Genomic DNA, 25,447 nt, shown 5'->3' with positions numbered 1-25,447 from the left:
ACCTCAGTTTTCCACCTCTGTGGCATGAAGTTCCAGCACAGCGACTGCCTGGCCATGCAGGGGGTGGTGTCCCAGAGAGAAACTCACCCAGCCTGTGCTGGGTCAGTGATGAGGGGGCTGCCCCAGGACACAGTGTTCCCGAACCCCTTAACTTCTGCACTCACTCTGCAGGATGGCATAGAACTTGACCCTCCCGGCTCATTGCTTCCACATGGTAATAGTTCATTCCCTTTTATACCAATTCTGAGTCTTAATAAGAGTTTCTTGGTTGAGGGGCAAGTCTCTTGCCATGCCTAGCCCACCGTGTAGGGTACTGATGGGTTCATTTTGCTCCTGACAACCGTTAGAGCTGTGCAGGGTTGGGGGGAGGGGTTGAAATTGTAATTTGTGAAATGGAGCAGCTGGGGCTCGTCCTAAGGTCACACAGGTGAGTGGCGGAGGTAGGGGGCAAGTCAGGTTTGGCTTACTGTGAGCACTGTTATCCCGGGCCACCCTGCCAGCCTTGATCTGACCAGCTCAGCCGTCCATCCTCCTTCACTGGCTCTCCAAACATGCTGACCACTAGGTGTGCCAACCAGGTATTTCTGCAGCCCGCCCTCTTGAAGACCGGTAGATTGTGGCTGGGACAGCCCGTCCCTTGCTGAGCTGAGGCCCGTGTGCGGCTGAGGGCACTCTCACTCTGGAAGGCTCTTGGTAGAGGCAGCTTGGGGCAGCCTTGCTTTGTTTATAGTGAGCTCCCAAGCTTGATGGTTCAGAGAAAAACACAGAGAATGACCATCTGGGTGACGACACCAGCTCGCAGGCGTCTGTTGGTGCTGACACACCCTGGGTTACGATAGAGGGGCCCACAGGCTGGCTTTTCCACTGAAGGACATTGGAAGGTCATCTGGAGGGCCCGTGGCTTGCTGGCCACTGCAGTGTGAGGGCCAAGGGGCAGGACTGGAGCTCCGGTAGGAGCTCCTCTATCTGTGTCCGCAGGCCCAATCCGGCTTCTGATTCTGCTCCTCTCCAGTGTGGGTGGTTAGCGCGGCCCTGGTGGAAGGGAGTCCTCCCAGGCCCCTCCAGCGGAGGCTGAGGTGTTTAGGGGGGTGGAGGCCAACTGGCCTGCTGACCCCGCAGGACAGGTTCCTCTGCAAAGTGGACCCTGCACCTGGCCTGAGCCCCTTCTGCACGATAGACACACGGAGATCCTGTTAAGGCCGTGGCGTCCACTGTTCAATCAATCAGGCTAATCTGCCTGGCCCTCGATAAGGGCAGGGATCAGGTTTCAGGGAGATTTTCCTGGGATTACTTCTAGTAGCCGCTCAGTCTAGACGGGCCTCTCAGTTACAGGCGCACAGACAAAGGCGAGCACCGGGAGTGCCCGGCCACAAGGCTGCCCGGAGCCCTGCCATGGGCCGCTCCCTCCCTCCCAGCCCCTGCTGTCTTCCTGGGCGGCCGGGGCAGGGGAGAAGCCAGCTCACTGACTAGGGGCCTCGTGGTTGCAAGGAGGGTCCTAAGCCCCTGCAGTGTGCCCAGCAGGGCCCCAAGTTGCCACAGTAATATGAGCAGTTGGTGTCTGTGGTGTCCTCACTCTGTTCCAGGTGCTGTGAAGGGCACAGCTCCCCTTTATCTCCTTCAGTGGTCTTATGACGGAATTACTCTTGTGCCCATTTTAAAGACGAGGACAGTCAGGCAAGGAAGGTGGAGGTAGACAGTGGTGGAACTGGGATGTGAATGGAGACCTATAGTTGGGCTTTTTCTGGGAACTCGGGCAGGGATTGGTGAGTAAGAGAAGGCTGCCCAGTGCTGAGGGCATGGGCAGTGATGTCTACCCACTGGCCTTGATTCTGGGCTATTGACCTGGTTTTGCTGCTTGCTCTGGGACTGGGGCAGGCTGCTTTGGGATGTCAGTTTGCTCGCCTATAAAATGGGCATGGCAGACAGGGACAGTGCAGGTCAGTCAAGAAGAGCGTGTGGGAAGTGGTTTTGGGAACGGTGAGGGCTCTGCCGCTGCCAGTCCCTGGTTCCTGACTTGTTGTCTGGCCATGAGCGAAAGAATGGATCAATCTGAACAGCCTTCCTTGTGAGGGAGAATCCGCGAATCCTGTAGTTCCCGCCTCTCCCTCCCCAACATCCACTGATCCTTGGAAATGTGAGTAGCAGCTCAAGGCTATAAGGGACGGGGAGCTGTGGGTATGATCCCCCTCTCCAATTTTCCTGGAAGGTGAGCAGATGGCATGTCCCCCCCAGCTGCCCTTCTGGGGACACGCAGGTGTGACCCCTCCCACTCAGATACTGCTGTGTCCAGATGGGGTGTGTGTGTGTGCACTTCTCAGGCTTTTGGAACAGACCCTAGAGAGGGAGCTTAAGAAAATGTTTTTGGGGGGCTAGAATAGAAGCTTCGGTCTTGTCTGTGGATAATTGAGAGGAGGGAGACAGACACATGGTAGGCTTACATGGCTCTCCATTTTATGACTTACCTGCCTTAGGTTTGAAAGTCTGTCAATTACTTTCTGGTTCTCAGCATCCCACAAAGTTGAAGATCTGCCTCAGGAGAACAAAGCATCACTCATTTAATGGGTTAGCTTTCCCCAGAGCAACAGAACCAAAAATTAATACCTAATAAAGAATAAAAACAGGGGCACCTGGGTGGCTCAGTGGGTTAAAGCCTCTGTCTTTGGCTCAGGTCATGATCCCAGGGTCCTGGGATCGAGCCCCGCATCGGGCTCTCTATTCAGCAGGAAGCCTGTTTCCCCCTTTCTGCCTGCCTCTCTGCCTACTTGTGATCTCTGTCTGTCAAATAAATAAATAAAATCTTAAAAAAGAAAAAAATAGCAAAATTTGTAAGTTTGACGAGACCCTCAGGCATTGTTCTTCTGTACAAATGGGTTCTATCTCCGAGCGTTTTTTATTTTGTTTTAAAAGGCCTCAAATCAAAAATTGACCTTGTATATGAACCTTAGTGGGAGGAGGTTACACAGAGATAGCCTTGGGTGGACTGACATGTGCATCCCTTCCCCCAGTATGGTACAGTTGTCTAACATGTACACTGTGTTCTTCAAAGAGGAGTATACATTGACTGAGAGAGCCTAGTGAAGAGGGAAGAGGAGGTCTGTGTGCAAGGGACACATGGACGAAGCATGAGGAGCTCATGGAACTTGGAGTTTCAGTGACCTGAGTCTGAGACGTGGATCCACCATTTCACCAGCTGCGTGAGTTAAGCGGGTCATTTGGCCCTTCTGAGCTGAGCCTCTGCTTTCCCATCTGTGAAATGAGGAGAATGGTAGGACTGAGGTTGTCAGGCCATTGTGAAGATTGGTCTGAGATGGCCAGGCATGAAAGGGCTGTGTGAGGAGAAAGGCTGTGTGAGGCCTTTCAGAAGGCCTTGCCCTTGGGAGGATGAGCATGGAAAGCCATTGGCAGAGCCATCGATCTAGTGGCTGGGCCTTTGTTGTGGGCTCTGGGGTTGTTAAATTGGCCCTGCATAGTCAGCCTTGGGTGCCTCGACTCATTTCCATTTTCGCAAATGCATTTAAAATGCCACTGGGCTCAGAACAAATGCCAGTTTAACTCTGTAATGGAGTCTTGGGTTTTCGCTGAGCCACGCATGGCTGCTCCCAGCACGATGAGCAGAATTACAGTGAAATCAGCGTGTGTTCATGCACGTTGACTGTGTGATTAGTATCTCTGGAATTGTCGAACCCTCATTTTTCCTCGGTCCAGGAGTGAGTGAGGTCAGGGAAAGAGAGGTGGGAAAGGAGTCTCTGGTGGAAACCAGAGACATGCGCTACAGGAAAGGGAAAATGGCAGCTTTTCTGCCACCCTTTCTCTGTAGAGTCTTGAGTGAATCACTTGGCAGCTCTGGCCTTCAGTTTCCTTAATCGGTCAGATGTGACCATTCCTGTGCTGTCTGTCCACTAGGGTTTTTGGAAGACCACATGAACATATGTACTGAAAAGATGTTTAAAAACACAGAATCTTGTGCAGATGTATAGAGTTGTTACGGATGGAAGAATAGGGTGTGTGGGTAAACGTTGGCAACACATGACTTGTCAGGTTTTGTAGTTCCATTTTTGGCTTCGGGGATCTACGAGGGACTTGGAAAACAGGCCAACCAGGCAGATGATTATATTTCTAGGAGCCCACACTGTGGGTTTTTTATGATTAATTATACATTAGTCCATTTTCACAAATAGAGTGGTGCGGACAAAATGGTGGCTCTTAGAGGTCAAGCACTGCATGTAAGCCTTATCCGTGTCACCTCAGGCTCAGGCAAGGGAGACTATGTGCCCAAATCATGCAATTAATAAGAAGTGGGATAGCATGTGAGCCCCTGAAATCTGTGGCCCTCTAGTATCGCCAGTAAGTCATTTACAAGTGTTTGGTCTTTCCTCCCTCCCTTCTTCTTCCCCTCTTCCTCCCTTCTTCAATAATTGTGTCAAAAAGTCCTTGGGTGTTGGCTCCTCTGGTGGAGTGAGAAGCTTGGCAAATCTTCACCTCCCCCACCCCAGAATAGTGATAAAACTGGATGAAAGTGTCAAAAACCACCATTTAGGTGTCCTAGAAACTCACTAAAATCACACTTTTCTGGCCAGAACATAAAATGATACAGCCAGCTTGAAAACCAATATAGATTTGGCAGTTATTTACACTAAAATATCCCCCCAAAAGTTAAACATAAACTTACTTTCCAACCCAATATCCGCTCTTAGGTATCTTCCTGTATAGATCTCCTTCAACTCACAGTGGGTTGGGTATCCCAAGGATCTCATCCTAAGTTGTCAATAATGTACGTGGCAAGTGTGCTTAATACAACCTAACCTACCAGACCTCCTAGCTTAGCTGAGGAGACCATACATGTGCTCCGAACACTAATATTAGCTTCCAGCTGAGCACGATCATGTAACACAAAGGGTCGAACCTTTCATGGCATGTTTGGATACTGCACTGAAAATGAAAAACAGAACGGTTCCACGGGGACAGGGTGGTTGTAAATTACTGGTGGTTATCCTCAAGATGGCATGGTGACCGGGAGCTATGGCCCCTCCCCCTGGCCAGCACTGAGAGAGAGCATCGTATGGCATATCGATAGCCCAGGAAAAGAGTGAAATACAGAACTTGAAGTCCACTTTCTGATGACCGTATTGCTTTTGGACCATCACAGAGTCAAAAAATCGTAATGTGAACCATCTTAAGTTGGGGACCATCTGTGTTGGATTTCCATTATTGCTCTTACTGATCACTACAAAGTAAGTGGCTGAAAACAACACAAATGTATTATCTTATGGCTTTGGAGGTTAGAGGTCCAAAAGGGGTCTCACTGGCTAATATCAGGGTGTCACCAGGGGTGCATTTCTTCTGGGAGCCTCTTGAGGAGAAACTTGCCAGCTTCTGGAGGCTGTCCACAGCCCCTTGATTCATGGCCTCCTTCTTGCATCTTCAAAGCTGGCAACAGTGGGCTATATCCTTCTCATGGAGTATCTCTCTGACTTCTTCTGCCTCTTTTGAAAGGACACTTGTGGGTACAGTGGGCTTGCCCAGGGAACCCAGGGTAATCTTGCTTTCTTTGCACCAGCCGATTAGCAGCCTTAGTTCCATCTGCAACCTTAATTTCCCTTTGCTGTGTAACATAACATATTCACAGGTTCTGGGGATTAGGACATGGACTTCATATAAAATAACCAGGATGACCTTGTTTTCTGAGGGTTGGCTGATCGAGCACATTGGTCATCTTTGGAAGCCATTGTTCTGCCCTACCACACTACCCACAGTAAAAGAAAATATGTGTCCACACAAAAAGCTGCACATGAGTATTTTCACAGCCTTGTACATGATAGCCCCAAACTGGTAGCAGTCACAATGTCCATCACCTGGCTGATGGATAACAAAGTGTGACATATCTAGAAAATGGGGGTATGATACATCAGTAAAAAGAGAGTAATGATACACATTCAATCCCAGATGAGCTTCAAAAACATGATGCTAAGTGAAAGAAACCTGTTGCAACAGATACATAATTCCCTGTATATTTGCCTCTGAAAGAGACAAATCCATGGAGACAGAAAGCAGAGTGGGCAGAGTGGGTGCCTGGGGCTGGGGAATGGGGCCTGGCTGAAATGGACAGTGGGAAGTTCGTTGGAACGATGGAAGTATGTGCTAAAACCAAATTGTGGTGATGGTTACACAGTTGTATGAATTTACTAAAAAATCACTGAGTGGTATTCTTTAGGCTTGGTTGATTTTATGGTCATTGACAATTCACTAAAGCTCTTTGAAAAAAGAAAGCACTGGGGGTGCCTGGGTGGCTCAGTGGGTTAAGCCTCTGCCTTCGGCTCAGGTCATGATCTCAGGGTCCTGGGATCGAGCCCCACATCGGGCTCTCTGCTCAGCGGGGAGCCTGCTTCCTCCTCCTTCTCTGCCTACTTGTGATTTTTCTCTCTGTCAAATAAATAAATAAAATCTTTAAAAAAAAAAAGAAAAAGAAAAAAGAAAGCTCTCATGCAGGGCCAACAGGGAAGCTGGCAGAGGTTAAAGGCCACATGAAGAAGGCGGCTCACTGTGGTGGCAGCCTCGCGGTTTGGAGAACTTGGTTATAGACACTGGGATTGAGCAGAGAAGTGAATACATTGAGAGTGAAGGAGGCTGATTTTCCCACTGTTAGAGGAGGGAGTTACAGATAAGGAAAGGGGAAAGTGAGAATGAACATAGTTATATTGGACTGTAATTGGAGGTATTTGTGTAAACGTGCGGCTTCCGATATTGATAAATGTAGAAATTAGCGTGTATGTAAATATTACCCATACATATAGATGTGTATCTACATTACAAATATTGGTACTCTCTTTCCACTAGGAAGGCCTAGCAACCAGGACAAATAGCACATCTGGTTTGCCCAGATAATGGTTTCTAACACCACGTTCTACTAACAGGGACTAGGAATCCTTGGAGAAATGGCTGATTCCAGGGACAGGGCAGGAAAAGCATGCAACATGCTCGAAATATTTTCTGCCAGAAAGTCAGGACATGGTTGAAGGGGCTCCCATTAGCGCAGTCCAGGACATTGGAGCATCAGAATAGATCATGATAGTAGTGATGGTTTAAACTCACAAGAAGGCCATCCGTGAGTCCACTCTAGTGTAAACGATGACGTGTGGGAGAAGAGAAAGCTCACATCATAGTAGAACGTCAGCAGACCAATATAGAAGCAGTAATGAGGTTAGGAAAATCTCCCTGCAGCAGGCATTATAATGATAATTATAATATTATAACAGTCATTATATAATAGTCATTATATAACAGTCGTTATTATAATAATGATAATTATCCAGGAAAAACTAAATAATTAAAGTAGTTTCGCATTAAAAATGTTAAAATTTCATCTCTATGTGAGAGCGTGCCACGCCTTGTTCTTGGCTCTAATTCAGAACTGACTCAGATGGGAAGCACTGTTTGATTCTGCCCTGAATGGTCCCAGGCCACTTTTCTCCAAATTTCTTTTCATCTGTGTGGTGCTGCGTTCCTTCTGTCTTCGTGTGCACTGGGTAACCGTCCCCTTTCTGCTCTTGCCACTGTGTCACCTGCAGGTCTCCTAGGCAGTCTGGGACACCTGTCCTGTGGTGGCTGGGACACCACAGGAGCAAGCTTGTCAAGGGCTGCGTTCTCTATTCTTCTGGGACTTGCCATGTGGGGACAGGGCCTGGGCTGTTGTGCATGGAGGCTGTGGAGTCTCTTTTGTCTGCTCAGATTCCTTGTGGCCTCTTGCCGGCTCCAAAATTATTCTGAAGAGCTGAGAGTGCCATCACCTTCGGTTTGGGGGCTTTTTGTTTCCAGCAGCATTGCTTGACAGGTCAGTGTTGGAATGGGCATGCTCCACTCGACGCCGCAGCCCACAGGTTGCCGGGGTCAGTAGACTGGCCAGCACCAACTGTGGAGTGAAGCGTCCTTTGACAGCCGATTGTGGGTGAATGGTGACCTCAGGGGTGCCTTCCAAGAAAACACTATGCAGGAGTTGTTCCGAGCTGGGTAATGGCCTGTCACACCTCTAGGCCCAGACCATTTTGCCGTTTCTTCGCTTGCCAGTCCACACATTCCACAAGACTCTTCGTTTGCATGGTGGCTAGGCCCCTTTGAACCCCAGAGCTGTCTCTTTGCTTCCTTCTTGGAGCCCGGGAGGGAGGAAGTTGGGAGAGCAAATCCCCAAGACAGCTGTCATTTCTGGAGACCACACTGCCAGGGGCACCTTTGGGCGTGGGGATTTGGGCAGGACAGATGGCCCTGGGCTCTGGGAAGCTGTCCCAGGAAGTCTGGTTTACCACACACAAATAGATGTTCATCATCCTGGAGCTGGAAATTAGGTTTCTGGACTGATTTTTATGTGCTGTTTATGTTGGCCACTGTCCTTGGAACAACCTTGGCCAGCTGAGGGTTGAGGGAAATCATGCCTTGTCCACTTGGAGAGGGTCATTGAAAAAGGGATGGGCTGGCTGGCCAGGGACTTTTCTGATAGGGTCTGGCATGCCCCTGCCTGACAGGACTCGGTTCTGATTTGGGCTGAGTGCTCCCTTGGGAGTGGTAGCAGGGGTATTGCCAGCCAGGAGAGGCCCCAGGAGCGTGCTTACATCAAGTAGAAGGCACTTTTTTCCCAAGAAACAACCCTCATGAGCCAAGGAGGGTCTGCCTCTGTAGCTATGCCGCAGAGCCTTTGTGGGGCTCTTCTTGCTTCTTGCAGGCCCTGTCACGTGGACTTGAGAAGCACCCTGGCACATTCAGCCTGTGTGAGAGAAAACACAGGCCGGGAGCTAGCGCTCTGGCCTGGAGTCTCGTGTCTGCCAAGAGAATGAGACAGTGTGTGCAAGCATTTATTTCCCCTTTCTCTTTTGGAGCTCAGTGTCCTCATCTGTCATTGAGGGGGCCAGAGCAGAGGCCCTCGAGGTTTTCTTCCGGATGTCATAATACCTGCAGAGACACGTGCCTGGCAATTCTCCATGGTAAAGGGTATAAGTATTTGTTGCCATAGGGAGACCCCCTTGGCCTGGAGCTCATCCAGGCAGGGGCTGCACTGCCTCTTTGCAGGCAACATGTAAGATCTTTCCTTTGTCTTTGGCGTTGTGCAGTTTCCTTGTAATACGTCTATGTGTAATTTTTTTTTTTTTTAATACTACTTGGGATGCCCTGGGCTGCCTAAGACTGAGGCTTAACACCTTTTACCCATTCTGGAAAAGGGTCTGTCAGGATTTATCTCTTCTCTCCTACTCTATTTAGGAAATCTGTTGAGATAGTTCATAAATAAAGTTTCTCTTTCTTCCATTTAATTTTTCAGGGAAATACTGAAACCAGCACCATTTCGCTTGTAGATTTCCCTCATAGATTTGTGTGTTGGCTCTGGTGGTTCCACTCCACGTTAAGGGTCAGGTTCAACTCTGGTCCACAGGGCACTCGTCTCAGGACCCAAGCAGAAGGGGCGGCAAGTACCTGGGAGGCCAAGACAGACCGCGGCAGTGCATTTCACCTTGGCCTATTTCATGTCTACTCAGATTCCACCGGCCCAAGTACCTCATGTGGCTCAGCCCAATTGAGCATGTGGAAAGTCTACTTGACTCAAGGAGGGGGTTGAGGAGAGGTGGCTGTTGGCTGAACACTAATGCACTGTACCCCCGCCTGTCCTCTCAGGCACAAAGACTCACTTGAAGACTCAGACAGAAATGTGCTTCCTCCTTCCCCAAGACAGGATGGAAGTTTCATCTGGTCAGTCCAGCAGGCTCAGGATCTTGGGACTGACATCATTTCTCTTGGTCCAGAGGCCTGTGAACTGAAGGGACGAGCATTTGCCTCCCACACCCCTCAAAAAATCCCCTACACAAAATGCCGTTGAAGAGCAGGGACAAAGTAACCACAATTATCCTTCAGTTATCCCTGAAAAGAGGAGAAATGGGAGGCACCAAGCAGTGGTCCAGGGTAGTCTTCCTCCTGGGAAAAATGCTGTGAGATCCTCTTATCATGGGCTTAGGCAGTGTTCCTGGATGAGGTCCTGGTTCTGCTCTCTCGGTGTAACACCTGGGTCCACAGCAAAAATACCTCTTGATTGGGGATCTGGGTGGCTCAGTGCGTAGGTGGCTCAGCCTCTGCCTTCGGCTCAGGTCATGATCCTGGGGTCCTGGGATCAAGCCCCACATCTGACTCTGCTCAGCAGGGAGCCTGCTTCCTTCTCTCTCTCTCTGCCTGCCTCTGCCTACTTGTGATCTCTCTCTCTCTGTGTCAAATAAATAAATAAAATATTTTTTTTAAAAAACCACCTGATAAAATAAAATCTTAAAAAACAAAAAACACAAAACCTCCTGATAGCTCCAGTGGCTCACAACAAAAATATTTTTTTTTAAAAGATTTTGTTTATTTATTTCACACAGAGAGATCACAAGTAGGCAGAGAGGCAGGCAGAGAGAGAGAGAGGAGGAAGCAGGCTCCCCGCGGAGCAGAGAGCCGGATGCGGGACTCGATCCCAGGACCCCAAGATCATGACCTGAGCCGAAGGCAGCGGCTTAACCCACTGAGCCACCCAGGCACCCACAACAAAAATATTTTTTACTCAGGGGTCTACAGGCCTTCTGTTCTGCTCCAGGCTGTGGGTCAGGTTCACGTGATTGTACATGTGGGGCCCAAGGTTGAAGGGTGACTGCTCTCTAGGGTTCGCTTCTCTCATGCTGCGTCCCAGAGTGTGAGCCCAGCTTACAATTCTTCAAGCATTTCTTTCATGTCTCTGCCCCCTGTTCTGTCCTATCTCTGGACCACTTTGTGAGTTCTTTCTTTACATCTTTTCCACTTGAGTAATTCTTGTGCCAGCTGTAGTATTTACTGGGTTTCTGATTTCGTTTTTCATTTCTAGAAACTCTAGTTGATCGTTTCTCAAGTACGCCTGGTCAGTTTGGAAATTTTCTTTTACCATTGGGTTTAAGCTCACAGGCCTTATTTCATGTTTCGTTTGTGTAATCTGGCCCTTGGGGGTCAATTTTGCTGCCCTACCTGCTGACTGTCTCTCATAGTGGCTTCTTTCCTTGGATATTTGGTCATTTTTCATGGTGAGCTCATATTTAGCTGATGGTCACCTGCAAAATTCCCGAGGGCCTGGCCTGAACGTGTGTGCTCTTTGAGAGATCATGTGAATGCTGCTTCTTGGTGTCCAGTAATGTCATCTACCTGAGGTCACTTGAAATCTACATGTATCCTTGGAGGGCCCCAGATGGAGGAGGTGTTGTAAGTTCACCTGAGTGAAGGCAGGCTTGAGTCATGCCCTCCCATGGGACACTCCCTGGGTCTATCTCCCTCACTCAAGTCAAGGCTGGACATGGCCCCGTTTCCTGGTGGTCTCCCTTTCCAGTGAGTGGACGGGGGGCGGGGGGCGGGTGTAACTTCCAAAGATCTATGTCCAGACAGAGGTTCCAGTTTAGCCCTCCCCTGTTTTGTGGGCCAGAGGTTTTTTCTGCTTCTGGGATCAGCTGATGCCCCAGGGTGGCTGTGGTTTCAGCACTCACATGGCTCAGGTTTCTCCAGTTTGAGCTCTTAGCCCTGTAGGTTCCCTCCTCTCTCCCTCCTTCTTCCCTTCCTCCATCCTTCCCAATGTTTCTTCTGTCCTTCCTCTTTCCACCTTTGATTAGTCTTTGCATTTAAATTTCTATTTATTATGTCTGACCCAGCATTTCTGGATGTTTACGGTGGGAGTGTGGCCTGGTACATTGCCAGGAGCTGGAGGCTCCAGAAAGGTGAGAGCCAGCCGAGAGATGGGCATTGTGTGCCGTCGGGGAACCTCGGGGAGAGCTCCCTCCACATTCGTGACTGTATAGAAAGCCATACTGGCCACAGGATCTGTGAGTTTTTCTCAGAAATTCCTTTGGCTTTGGGGTCCTCAGGGAGCAAACACTAAACCACCACCTTCCCCATGGCTTACGGAAGTGAGCCTACGACTGGCAATGGGCTTTGTAGAGTGGAACTATCTGGTTGTGTGGATGCACAAGAGGGGGTGAGGGCGGAAGTGGACAGTTTTGGGGGTTTTGCTTTATTTAAGGCCTCAGGAACCTTCCATGAACAGGCCAGCCTTTGCCCATAGAGGGTTTCCTCCCAGGGATCACACATCCCTGGACATTATAACAACCTAAGAAAGCTAATCAGCTCTCTATCCAAAGAGGCACCGAGCACAGACAATTACCACAGCACTGAAGCATTTCAAGGCTGTTATAAAGAAGGCTGAGGCAATGACAAGAAGGCAGATGGACTGAGACATTGCTGCCTAATCCCCAGCACAGACACAGGACTGGTCACTGCTCTGGAGCAGACCCTCTGTCCCTGGGCCTCAGTTTCTTTGCTATCTAGACATTGCCCATGGCTCCATCCACTCTAGACTTGTAGCATTCATTGACTCCAAGCTTGAACATGGCTCTAGGCCCATGCTTTGCACGGCTTCCCACGGAGGAGACCTTGATCCATTCAGAAGCAAAGAGAAACTATTTTGCGAATGATTGAAAAAGAATTCTCTTAGAGAGTAAGGATTCCATGGGGTGGTTAGCAGGCAGGCCTCAGGATTTGCAGAGAGATACCAAGCATCCAGATAACTCGGGATGTGGCAGAGGGGTGCCAGCTCTTCGAAGGGGCTGCCAGGCAGCCTCGGCTCCAGCCTGCAATGCCTCCCCACCCTACCCCTTCCGGAGTGCACAGCCAGAGGGCTCCTGTCTGCCTGGCCTCCGCGGCTGGGGTGCTACAGGGACTGGCTTCTCGGGAGCCACAGTTTAAAACTACCCCTGCCCTTGAGGGTTTGATCTCCCGCAGCAGATGATAAATTGGCCGCAGGCACTGAACCAATTGCCCAAAGCACTGGAAACATCATAGCCCACCCTCTGCCTGCCATCGCTCACTCAAAGGAAGAAACAACACTCAGCCACGATGCTGAAATAAAAATAATTCTTTCGTAGGTTTGCTGAGCACCAGATTCTAGGTAGGTTTCTGGACCCTAAGTTTTTCTCACTGATTTAGGAGCCTGCTTGCCTCCCAGGCCTGGGATGCTTTGCATGCCAGCATTGATGGCTATGGCCTGGAGTCTAAAAGAGCTGGGACTGAACGTTCAGTGACTTACCCAAGGTCACACAGGAGACCTTGGGTAAGTCATTGAATGTTCTTGGTTCCCTTGTTATCAGAAAGAGGAGAACGGGATCTTCTGTGCAGAGCTGTTACGGCACTAAGCTGCCATTTATGGAGTGCTTGCTGTGTGCAGGGGACATGTACTGTGTCGATTAATATTTGCAGTAACCTCATGGTGGGGGGCGGTGGAAGGGTAGTATTATTCCTATTTTAGAGATAACTTGTAGGCTCTGAGAGACCAGGGGACACACCCAAGACCACAGCTGGGACATAGCACAGCTGGGACTGGAATCCAGAAGTTGACGTGAATTCCTGCCCTTTGAAGGCCTTGTACATCTTAGGGACACCATAGGCACAAATGAGTGAACAAAGAGAAGAGAGCTGCGTGCGTTGTCTCGACCGTGCCGGGCCTCGGGCAGGAACCCAGGATTCCTGTGAGCTGGCAGGCAAGCCGACGGCCTCTTGGGGATTGCTCCAGCGCAAGGCAGGGCAGGAGAAAGCCCTCGGGGGTGCCCGAGCAGACTCTTCCTCTTCCTCCTGGGGCAGGCAGGCCTCTGTGGAGGCTGAGCCCAGATCCTGGATCCTGGAGGCTGGCGCAGGGTTGCTGAGATTTAAGGAGTAAGTTCAAAGCAGAAAGGAAGCTCTCTTAAAAATGAAGGGCAGTGTGAGTGTCGGGAGCCAAAGGAGGATGGTTGAGAATTCCTAGTAAAACTTTACAGCTTCCACATCTCTGCTCCTCTAAATTTTCCCATGAAAACTGCGTGTCTGGGGGGCCGTCTCGGCTGAGTGAGGGCAGGAGCCGCCCGTTAGCCGGGCCAGGCAGGGCTTTCCGGCTTCATTAGTGGCCGCACACGGCCCTGGTGGACGGCAACCTAATTGGGGGCCACACCACAGGCCCATGGTGGGGAGACACGGCTGGCCGTGCCCTTGGGGGCTGGGATGGCCTTGCCGTGGCCCGCCCGCCCGCCCGCCCTGCCAGCCGGCATCTGCTCAGAGGAAGCTCCGCTCTTGTCCCGTTTATGCATATTGACTTAGTGGAGTGCAAACACGTTAAAAGTTCACTTTCTCCTTTATAGGAGTCTATAAAAAGGCTCTTAAACTGGAGTCTCAGGGCTTGAGCGAGACAAATGTAGGATTGGGCCTTGGGGAGGGTGCCGTCCGTCCCCCGGCCTTCAGCACAGAGGCGTGAGCCCATTTTGGCCATTTCTTCAGCTTGGAGTCTGGAAGCCCCGGCTTGGCCGGCCCAGCCGCAGAGGACTCGTGCCCGCGGGCGCAGGGCTCCAGATGTTTGGCTTCTGGTGAGTTCCTGCGGAGGACTGGCTGCCCTCGTGGCCCACTGGGGTGTAAGAGCCAGAGAGGTGGCTTGCCCGGGGCCTGTGGGGGTGCCTGAGATCCTGGGGTCTCTAAGTGAGCACAGGAGAGGAAATGTCCCAGGTCCTCAGTGACTGGCTAAGTGAGCTTGGTGATAATTGTCCCTGGTGACTTGGATCCCAGGGATGGCCTGCTGGGGTGAGGGAGAGGGTGGAGATCCAGGATGGAGTTGTGCCTCTGGAACCACAGAGCCCATGGCACACCTGTCCATGTAAAATGTCCCCTCTAAAGAGTGACTTGGTAACCAGGTCAAAAGCCCTGGGGTCAAGCCTTGGGGGGTGATTTGCAGGCTTTGGGAAGTGACTTTTGCTTCTCAGTCCTTACTGTTTCCATCTGTCAAGTTGGGAGCCTGTCCCTGCTCCACCTGCCTGCCTCTTGGGGCGGCCGTGGGGCTGCAGTGGGAGAGGAGTGTTTGGGAATGGTGGGAGAGATCTGTAGAAGGTGGCCCTGGCGTGGGGTTCAGCACCTGGCACTCCTTTCTTCGGTGTACAGCTCATGGATGGGTCAGTGAATGATGCTGGAGCATGTACTGGTGCTCACCCCAAGAGCCTAGCTGGTCACCCTGTCTGGCTCACTGGGTCTCAGTGACTTCCATAGCCACGGCTTTGGGCAGGAACTCGGGAGCTGGTCCTGCTCACAGGCACACACCTTGGGGTGTCCCCCTGACACCTGCCGTCCCTTTGGTCCTTGCTGACCTGATCCCTGCCTAGGGCTGTGCTCACTGATGGCACTTGGTGGCACAGCTGAGGTGTCCACCCGTTATCTCCCTACCCGGTGCCTAGGCCTGGTGAGAAGGTCCCTTTGGGCACTGAGGGTGGTGAGGGTGGAGTGAGGGCAGCCCCAGTGGTCAGCAGCAGCCTTCACAGGCCTGTCCTGTGCAAGGAATTCCATACAACAACCAAGAGCGAGAATGAGCCTCGACCCAGGCTCAGAGAGGTCAGAGCTTTCCTGAGAGCAGAAAGTGTTCAAAGCCAAGGGAAAGGCAGAAGGGAGATAGAAACCTTCTGGAAAGAATAGCCAAACCTCTGGGTGCAAATCTCATCAAGGCATAGGAGGTTAGCATGGGTTCTGCCCCTGAGGGTCAGGCTGGCTTTGAAGTCCGAGCTGGTCTTGTCTCTCTACCTTGCGTCAATTCCTTAGTCTCCCTGAGACCATTTTGTCATGAGTAAATTGGGGATATGTCACTAACTGTAGAATATCTGGGGGGCTTCAATGCAAGAATGTGAGGCAGCCAGCACGGGGCCTAAAACAGAACTATCCTGTACATGGATATTACTATTTCTACCACCATGATTAGCAATCACTGTCTTTATCACTTTTGGTAGCCTAGAACCATTTGCTGGTGGCCATGCCCTGGCCATGCTTTTTGCTCCATACACTAAAATAAATGGTATGAAAAACTTGGGGTGTCTTTCTGGAGAGCTTCACAGACAGGTTCTAGAACACTGTTACCCAATACACAAGCCACCCACCATGCTGAGCACTTAAAATGTGACAAGTGAAAATGAGGAACTGAATTTTATATTTTACTTCATTTTAATTTAAACAGCCTTATGTGGTTAGTAGCTATCATATTGGATAGCACAGTTCTAGAAGGTTTCCTGCGAACTTGCCTAGCTCTTCTCTGAGCCGTGTTAGTAGCAGATGGAGAAGTGTTTATCAATAATTCCTGCACCTTCCGCTACATACAGTAAAGGCTGGGTTAGAATTGTACATGGTATCAATAACCACCTGGCCAGAGTCCTTTGAACTTGGCCCACATAGAGATCAGCTGGCTAACTCTCAAACATGGACCACAGCCCAAGTTTGGGTGTGGACCTGCCATGGCTTCTAACATTTATGGGAATCTGAGCATTAGAAAGAAGTAGTTCACATTTTTGTCCCGGACACTATGCTGCCAGCTCTCTTTTACAGACAAGGAGACCACATCTCCAAGAGGTGGGGTGACTCACATAGTCCCTGATCCCCTTCGTGTTCCTCAACCCACAGAAACAGAGGGCCAGCCAGTTTTCACACTGGTGGAATGCCATAGTACAGCTCAAGGTCATGGGTTGCGGAGCTGTTCTCCCGGGCAGAACAGGGAGTAGCTTCCCATTTTATAGCTGTGAGAATGGAGGCTCAGAGGGGCCAGAGGACCTGCCCAGAGTCCCCAGAGCCTTGGTCCGTCTGCCAGGGGCAGGGATGGTGCTCAGGGCCTGCTGGTCTCCAAGCCGGCTTCTCCCGTCACCTAAATCCTTGCCGCCGTGTTCCAACTTCCTGCGGCCGCTGCCAGAGTGGACAGTCCACACCGCAGGGCAAGTCTGCACCAATGGGAGCCCAGGCTGGGCCCTGAGTGGGGTGGTCCTGCCTCAGCAGGGCGGGTGTATTGGTAGGGGGGGTGGCTGACAGCTGACAGCCTTAATAGGCACATTGTCCCCTTGCTGCCGAGTGCCGCCCGGCCACTTCCTCACACGCGGCGCGCTGATGAGCTCATGTCTGAGGCTGCGGGCGGCACAGGGCAGCCGGGCTTGGCTACAAGGAGGCCCGGGGCTGGCGAAGCCTGCGCGGGCTGGGGCCGGCAGGGTCGTGAAGCAGAACGTTGTAATGAGCGACGCCGGCTGGATTTATGGGGCTGCGCACGTGCGCCTGGCCTTCCTGCGAGGGCCTCCGCACAGGAACAAAAACAAGTCCTGGCTCGAGCTCGGCGCGACTGGGTCTTAACAAGAGCCCACTAATTACTGGAAGGCCCTGGCCGGGTCCCCAGCCTGTGGTGGAGCAGAGCTCAGGGCTGGTTCCTGTGTCAGCGGTGGCTGTGCAGGGTCCTGGGTCTCTACTAGGGAGGCCCAGCCGGAAGCCCAAGGCCCCTACCACTTACTGACAATGGCCTTGCATAAGCCGCCGACCTCCTCCTCGCTTCTCCTCATCTATAGAATGGGGAGTGTCCCCTTGGAGGCCCCTGGGAGACAGCACTGGAGGACGAGCGAGAGCTGACGTCACAGTTTTCCATTCCTAGTTCCGAATCCTGGGTCTGCTAGCTTCTGCTGTGCGGCGTGGCCAAGTAACTTGACCTCTCTGAGCCTCGCTCCCTCACCTAGGAAACAGGGATCAGAATGCTCATTTTGTGGGGTTGTGAGGAGGATTTGACCGGTGAATGCACATTGACTCCTTAGTGAACCGGGCGCTCACGCCACTGCAGCTTCTCCGTGCATGGTCCCATCTGGCTGTGTGTTGTGTCTCTTGTTTTCTGCCCTGATCGTGGAAGCGGCAGATGGGTTCTTGAAGGCCCTTTGTTGTTGTGACTCTGCTCCTGTCCCATGGTGTCTGGGCAGCAGAGGGTCAGACCCATTCTGTCAGGGACCTGTGTGTCCCTGGTGCTCTTTCTGGTGGTACAAGGGCCCGATGATGCTTGAATCCAGGCCTTGGGCATAGCAGGCAGCAAGACTTTGCTCTCCTCTCCTGGGGCTGGAGCTGTGAGAAGAGGATTCCTGACTTGGGCTTGTGTACTGGGCCACAAATGCCGCAAGGGGCCCACCAAGGACACCTGTCCTGGGGCCAGTACTCTTGCCTGGAAATTCTATGCATCCATGCTCACTGGCATGAAGGCAAGGAGCCCTTGGCTGCAGGAACTCAGGGGTCTCTCCTGAAAGCATTTTCTGCCATTTTCCCTGTTTATTGATATCGTGGATTTAGCATCTAGCCAGAATGTTCAAGAGCCAAAGAAAGCAGAAACACCAGATGCCATGAGATCCGGGCTGTGGTTAGCAGTGTGGCAAGAGTGTGCTGAGCTGGGGCCTGGTGCCAACATCAGACTCCACTCTGAAGCCACCGTGTGCCACAGAGCCTGTGGGGTGGTACCCCTGGCTGACTCGTATAGGGCTGGAGTGTCAGCAGTGATCATGTTCTCCCCAGTCTCCTCACTGCCTTCTCTGGGTCAGGCGCTCTGCCTGGTGACTGGTCTTCATGGTCCTGCGTGGTCCTTCGTGGACTCTGTTGGAGCTGTGATTCATGTAACCACTGAGAGCATGCCCCTTCCCACCCTAGGCCCTCAGGGCAAGGAGCTGAGGGTGCCATAGAGGGCAAAGGTCCTGATCCCTAGCCTCATGGAGGGCAGGGTTTCCTTCACTTACTGCTGCGTGCCTGGGACCTTATATAGTGCTCAAGGGATCTGTGCGGATGAGTGATACTCCCTATGTGTTGGGGAGACAGGCTTGTCAGCACAGGACAGCTGTCCAGGAGACACAGGGCTATGGCTTCTAGCCCTCCTAGAGGGCATCTAGCCCAGAGTGCGACGGGGTCCAGGAAAGCCCCCTGGAGGAGGTGGCAGGGAGGTCTAAGAGCAGAGACATGAAGGGTTGAGCAGGATTACAGATAAAAGGTGGCAGGGCTGTTTCCAGCCTGAGGAACTGGCATACACAGAGTCCTGAAAGGAAGATGAGAGTGGCCCGAAACAGAATCCGTATCGGTGGAAAGAGAGGCAGAGGTAGGCAGGTGAGGCAGGCGAGGCAGGCGAGGCTGAGCTGCCTTCCTCGGAATCTAAGCCTGCAGCAACTTTGGACAGCAGCTTCTGAACTTGCATGGGTCCCTCTTCTCTTATCCATTCTGCAGATGGAGATGCTGCAGGGGATGGTGAGGACTGAGCCAACTGTGTGCACGCCCGTGTCTTGCAGGCTACAAAGGGCTGAACAGGTGAAGGCTTTGGGTGCTGGGGTGACTGGGGCCCCTTGAGGCCAGGGAGGGTTCAGGTGAGGGCCCCCTGCCAAGCGATGTCCCTCAGGTGTCACATCACCTCAAGGTAAGCTGTGAGCATCACCACAGTTATTTGGGTTTGCCCGTAATTACATTCTATATGCACTGTCCGTGGCTGTGGACAAGTGTATCCTACGCACTTTGGCCAAGGGCAAGTTCCCCACCATTGGCCCACCCCCTGCCCACGGTGGCATTGACCCTCTCCAGGATGGGCCAGAGGGCCTGGTGAGCTCTCTCTGGGGCTTGGGAGGTTGCATCAAGATGGGCACCAGAGGCAGGACCTCCGTGGGACGTAACAAGGAGCTGCCGGGGTTCAATTATGCGCCAGCCCCGGTGCTGGGCCGTGTGACTGACAGCTCATTACCCTGCTGCCATTTTGGGCGGTGGAATTTAATCTCCCAGATGGGAAGCAAATCAATTTGTCCATCCACTGCAGCTGAGCCTGCTTGAAGTCTACCCTAATTTATTCTCTTAAGCTTCAGAAGCCTGGCCGTGTTAAGGCAGAGAAATAGCGGCTTTCCCGGCCAGCCCAGGCATGGAGTGCACAGGCGGGCATGGTGAGATGCCGGAGCCTGGGGCCTGACCAGACAGCCATGGTGGCCGGCGGGGGCCGTGCCATCAGCCACGGTTCTGGTGTGGGTGGCTGGGCTCATCACTGGAAGAGGCGTATGTGGGGATGGGACTGGCATTGACAGCCAACTCATCGAGACCAAAGTCGCCTGTTCCCTGGGCTCAGGGCCAGAGGGGACTCCCACCAGCAAGGCACGTATGATGCACTTTCGTGTGTTCAAGGGCTGGGTTACCCTACACTGTGGTCATGGGTCTCATTCTAAGGCTTTGGACACAAGATTTGGCAGGTGTCATTCTGGGACTCTGAGCTTTCTGCCCTCAGTCAACTGTGGCCAGATGCTCGTAGCCACGGTGGTGACCTTCACCCTGTGAGGCTGGGACAGTTTTCAGGGCAATTGGAGGCCTCTTCCCTGGTGATTACATTACCTGTGGCATGTGCTCTGGGACCTGTCATGGTTCCCTCTCCACTTTGGGTGCAGGGCCCCAGCAGACCTCGGAGGGCAGTCTGGTGGTCCCTCCGGAAGGTACTCAAGGGGACTGTGAGCAGAGGTCTGCATTTACATGGTAAAACTGGCCTCTCTGAGGAGAAACTTTGGCAGCTTTGTGGGAGACAGATTTCGGGGTGCTCCCGTTAAAGGCGGATGTTTCTCTGCACATCCTTCAGTGCTATATTCTGCTGACACAGGACTCTAGAATCTTCTAGATGTGTGTGAGCGTGTGAGAGAGAGTGTGGGTGTCAGGGGTGTGGGAGGGGTGATCCTCCCTTTGGTGGGAGTAGGGTGTGAGCAGGATGGTGGCTTCCACGGAGAGAGCACTTTTTTTCTGGAGTTGGACAAAGCAGCCCGGCTGAGTTGATTTTTAGAGGTCAGAGAAAGGCCAGTCTATTTACACACCTTTGCTGAGGAGCATGGCGGGGCAATGATGGGGGCCGGGATTAATGAGCAGGTTTATTACCTCCCTGTCAGGAGGGTCATGGGATATTATTTTGATATCAGGGGGCCCCCAGAAGCAAACACAACAGGTTAGATTCTCAATAGAAGAAATGCTGGAGAAAAAGGGAGCCTCACCCCTGGCCATTGAGTGTTTCCCTTTCTTCTCAGCCAGGGCTGGGCCCAGGACCCTCCTCCCACCCCAGTGCTTTCAGGGGGATCCCTCCAGGGCCGCACCAAGGCCAGCTCCCAAGATAACGTTGGACGGTGGCGCCAGGCCTGGAAAATTAAACATCACGGTTGCTAGTGAAGGAAGCAGTCACGCCAGCCCCCAGCCACTGCGGCCTCTGATGGGGGGAAGCTGGCCTGGCCAGGGGCACTGACAACACAGCCCGAGTGCCAAGTGAGGAAACTGCCTGAGGACTACCTGCCCCCAGCCCCGACGGGCCCAGGCGGGTCTTCCAGCCTCAAGCCCCAGGACTGGACTGGGATTGGCGAGACTGCAGGACAGACCCAAATGACTGTGCATCTCTTGTTTTTCAGTCTTCACTTCCCGCCTTTACTCTGCCAGGGCAGACTGTGGCTGTGACCAAAGGTAGCCGGCTAACCCCTCAACAGGAAGGAGGAATTCTGCCAGATGGACAGAGGCACAGACAGAAAGCCCCACATGCCAGGGATAGGGACGGGGAGCAGAGGCTGCATGTGCAGTTCAGGTCTGGGCTTCTCAATCCCCAGCAGACCCCATGGCTCCCCTAGCTGGGCCTGTAGACCTATGTGCCATCTGGCTACTTACCACCCATCCCCTCGCTCCCTTGGCCTAGGAGACCATGGCCCATCCTAGGAAACCCTGGTGTCTAGGTCATCTGCTGCACAGAACCTTCCCTGCACACTGGGCCAGTGAGCACGACTCCCTCCTGAGTCCGTGCCTGTCCGGCAAGCATGGCTCCGGGTCTCCCACTCTGCTGGACAGAGGCACTGTCTAATCTGCCTTTGCAAGAGGCCTCAATTTGGGGGCTCTTTTATAGTATGTACCCAGCAAATCTAGCTGGCCCCTAGATGCTTTAATTACATATTTCTCTTCATCTGTTCTCAAACACGTCTGTTTATACTGCCAGGGCTGGCCACAAAGGACCTGTCAGTGTATAGACAAGAAGGCCTGCCTAACCCGGGTGAAACTTCGTGGTGCATATCAAAGGAAAGGCCACCTTTAGGGGTTCAGATAACATAGAGTGGGGAGAGCTTTGTAAAGTCTGACAGCTGGGTTCGAATTCCAGCTCCAGCCCTGAGGGTTATGTGGCTTTGGGGGAATATGCCTCGCCTGGAGAGAGGTGTGTTGTATTTCTCTCATCTATAAAATAGGGATAGTGTTACACTGTTGCGGGGTTGCGGTGGGAAGTAGCAGGTATGGGTGTAGAGGACCGGTGTGCCTGGGGTACACACACAGGAGTTATCATTTTGGGTCCCCTGGGTCCCAGTGGGAGCCCTGGAGCTGTGTGAGATCTCAGATGCGGGAGGTTGAGGGAAATGTCTGGGTTAGGCAGGGCAGAGCTCAGCTGCCGAGGGCTGGGACTGCTCCTCAGGAACAAAGTGGGGGGTGTTGTCTGGCTGGTGCCGCCACCAGATCGCAGGGCTGCGTGGCCCCCAGGTTGCAGAATAATTTCATTTTTGGTAAATTTCATAACTGCCAACCAGTCTTGTGAATAGAGGCGCATGCACACTTCGAGTTTCCCTCCCAGTCACACCAACCTCTTTTTAAAGTAATGAGCTGTTTTCTTTTTTCCCTGTAAACATGAGGCTGACATCAGAGAACAATTTTTGATCCTGGTTTTAAAAGCTAACTGGGTGGTTTGGACATGATGGGAATCCCAGGCAGTTGGCTGGCCTCTTTCCTCTGTTTCACTGAAAAGAATTTCTTCAATGAGAAATGCATCTCAGGGGCGAGATGCACTTTGGATTAGTGAAAGTTTAGAAACATTTAGGTGATTATGGTAAATAATTCACGCAAATCCTGACAAATGCAACCTACTCTTTTGTGCATGTAGAAGGGCGAGCAGAAACCAGCCCCCTTCCTCTATTTGCTTCCCAGTCCTTTTAGCGCCATCTAGTGGAGGATTCCCCACTAAACACAGGATTGGCTTCTGTGGTCCGTCCTTCAAAGTTGAGGAAATGCAGTTCACATCTAGAAGATTTTTAACCCTGAGTTTGTTCTGTGTTTCAGTCTCTGAGTTAGAAATACCACCCAAACTGCCAAGGAAATGTAGAAAAAGAAAAACAAAGCTGGGGGCATCACGTTGCCTGATTTCAAGCTCTATTACAAGGCCGTGATCACCAAGACAGCATGGTACTGGCACAAAAACAGACACATAGATCAATGGAACAGAGTAGAGAGCCCAGATATGGCCCCTCAACTCTGTGGTAAACTAACCTTCGACAAAGCAGGAAATAATGTTCAATGGGGAAAAAAAAATCTCTTCAATATATGGTGCTTGGAAAATTGGACAGCTATATACAGAAGAATGAAATTCGACCATTCTCTTACACTATACACAAAGATAAACTCTAAATGGATGCAAGACCTCAGTGTGAGACAGGAATCCATCAATGTCCTACAGAATATTGGCAGTAACCTCTTCAACATCGGCCACAGCAACTTTTTTCAAGACATGTCTCCAAAAGCAAGTGAAACAAAATCAAAATGAATTTTTGGGACTTCATCAAGATAAAAAGTTTTTGCACAGCAAAGGAGACAGTCAATAAAACAAAGAGGCAACCCACAGAATGGGAGAAGATACTCACAAATGACCCTATGGATAAAGGGCTGGTATCTAAGATCCATAAAGAACTCCTCAAACTCAACACTCAAAAAACAAATAATCTAGTCAAAGAAGGGGCAGAAGACATGAGCAGATACTTCTCCAAAGACACACGAATGGCTAACAGACAATGAAAAAATGTTCAACATCACTAGCCATCAGAGCAATTCAAATCAAAACCACACTGAGATACCACCTTACAGCAGTTAGAATGGCCAAAATTGACAAGGCAGGAAATGGCAGGTGTTGGAGAGGATGTAGAGAAAGAGAAACCCTCTTACACTGTTGGTGGGAATGCGAGCTGGTGTAGCCCCTCTGGAAGACAGCACGGAGGTTCCTCAGGAAGTTAAAAATAGAGCTACCCTACGACCCGGCAATTGCACTACTGGGTATTTACCCTGAAGGTACAGATGTAGTAAAAAGAAGGGGCATGTGCACCCCAATATTCATAGCAACAATGTCCATAATAGTCAAACTGTAGAAGGAGCTGAGATGCCCTTCAACAGATGAATGGATAAAGAAGATGTGGTCCATATATACAATGGAGTATTATGCCTCCCAAGGATGAATACCCAACTTTTATATCAACATGGACAGGACTGGAGAACCTTATGCTGAGTGAAATAAATCAAGCAGAGAGAGTCGATTATCATATGGTTTCACTTACCTGTGGAACATACAGAATAGCATGGAGGATATTAGGAGAAGGAGGGAAAAAATGAAGGAGGGGAAATCAGAGAGGGAGAGGAACCATGAGAGACTCTGGACTCCGGGAATCCAACTGAGGGTTTGGGGGAGGGGGTATTATGGAGGGTGCATATTGCATGGAGCACTGGGTGTTGTCTGCAAACAATGCATCACAAAACACGACATCAAAAACTGAGGTACTGTATGGTGACTAACATAACATAATGAAGGAAGAGAAGGGGGAGGGAGGAAGCAAGAAAAAGGAAAGAAAGAGAGAAAGGGAGGAAGGAGAGAAAGAAGAAAGGAAGAAAGGGAGAAAGAAAAAAGAGAAGAGAAAAGAAAAGAAATGAAATACCATCAGAGCAACCCGGATTCTCTCTAGTTGCTGATTATTACAGTGAGTCCTGGATGGCAGTGCTCGGCATCTTTGCATTTGAATCTGGTTGTGCCTTACAAGCAGTGTGATCATTGGCAGGTTCCGTAACTCCTCCCAGCCTCAGTGTTCTTAGCTGCAAAATGGCTCTGATAACAGACACTGCCCACAGAACGATCCCTAGGACAGAAAGGAATGATGCCCACATGGGCCTCAAGACGGTGCGTGGCACACGGTGAAGGACTGCTCTTTCCAGCTCCTGTTAGCCCTGCTTATTTCTCGTGCCGCTGCGCACCGCGGGCTCTCCCTGCAGCAGTGACGCTCTTGGGTGAATGGCTGCAGTCAGGCTTGTCCACGCACTCTCATCAAGAAGTGGGAAATTTAGACTCGGTAGAGATCTTGGGGAAGAAAGGTAAAGGTTTTTTTTTTTTTTTTTTTTAAAGATTTTTTATTTTTATTTATTTATTTGAGAGAGAGACAGTGAGAGAGAGCATGAGCGAGGAGAAGGTCAGAGAGAGAAGCAGACTCCCCGTGGAGCTGGGAGCCCGATGTGGGACTCGATCCCGGGACTCCAGGATCATGACCTGAGCCGAAGGCAGTCGTCCAACCAACTGAGCCACCCAGGTGTCCCGAGGTAAAGGTTTTAATAACACCTTACTTTTAGGAGAAACTTGGGAAAAAATCATCTTTCAGGTTTTCATTAGCGGTAGTGTCTTTTCACTGAAAAGCGTGGTTCTGTGATGGCTCAGAAAGTCTATTTTGATTTCATTAGGCACAGTTTGGAAAGGAAAAATGGTCCTTTACCTCCGTCCATTATATGCGGTGTGCTGCATATTTTCTCTTGGTTAAAGTCTGTTTTAGAAGCAGGCACGTCT

The 25,447-nt window shown here is 51.2% G+C and overlaps 1 long non-coding RNA gene across 1 annotated transcript in view; it reads left to right on the top strand.

Annotated features, from left to right (window-relative positions):
• Window positions 1-23,193, top strand: part of LOC106005092 — a 256,068-nt gene extending 232,875 nt beyond the window's left edge. The window contains exon 3 of the long non-coding RNA XR_006605362.1: window positions 19,060-23,193. This is a non-coding gene — a long non-coding RNA (uncharacterized LOC106005092). The remainder of the gene's footprint in view (window positions 1-19,059) is intronic.
• The last annotated feature ends 2,254 nt before the right edge of the window (window positions 23,194-25,447 follow it).

The sequence above is a fragment of the Mustela putorius genome, unplaced genomic scaffold, assembly GCF_011764305.1.
Source record: "Mustela putorius furo isolate JIRA1106 unplaced genomic scaffold, ASM1176430v1.1 tig00000145_pilon_pilon_pilon, whole genome shotgun sequence".
NCBI lineage: Eukaryota > Metazoa > Chordata > Mammalia > Carnivora > Mustelidae > Mustela > Mustela putorius.
Note: the sequence above shows the minus strand (reverse complement) of the source record. Positions and strands in the feature narration are given on the sequence as shown.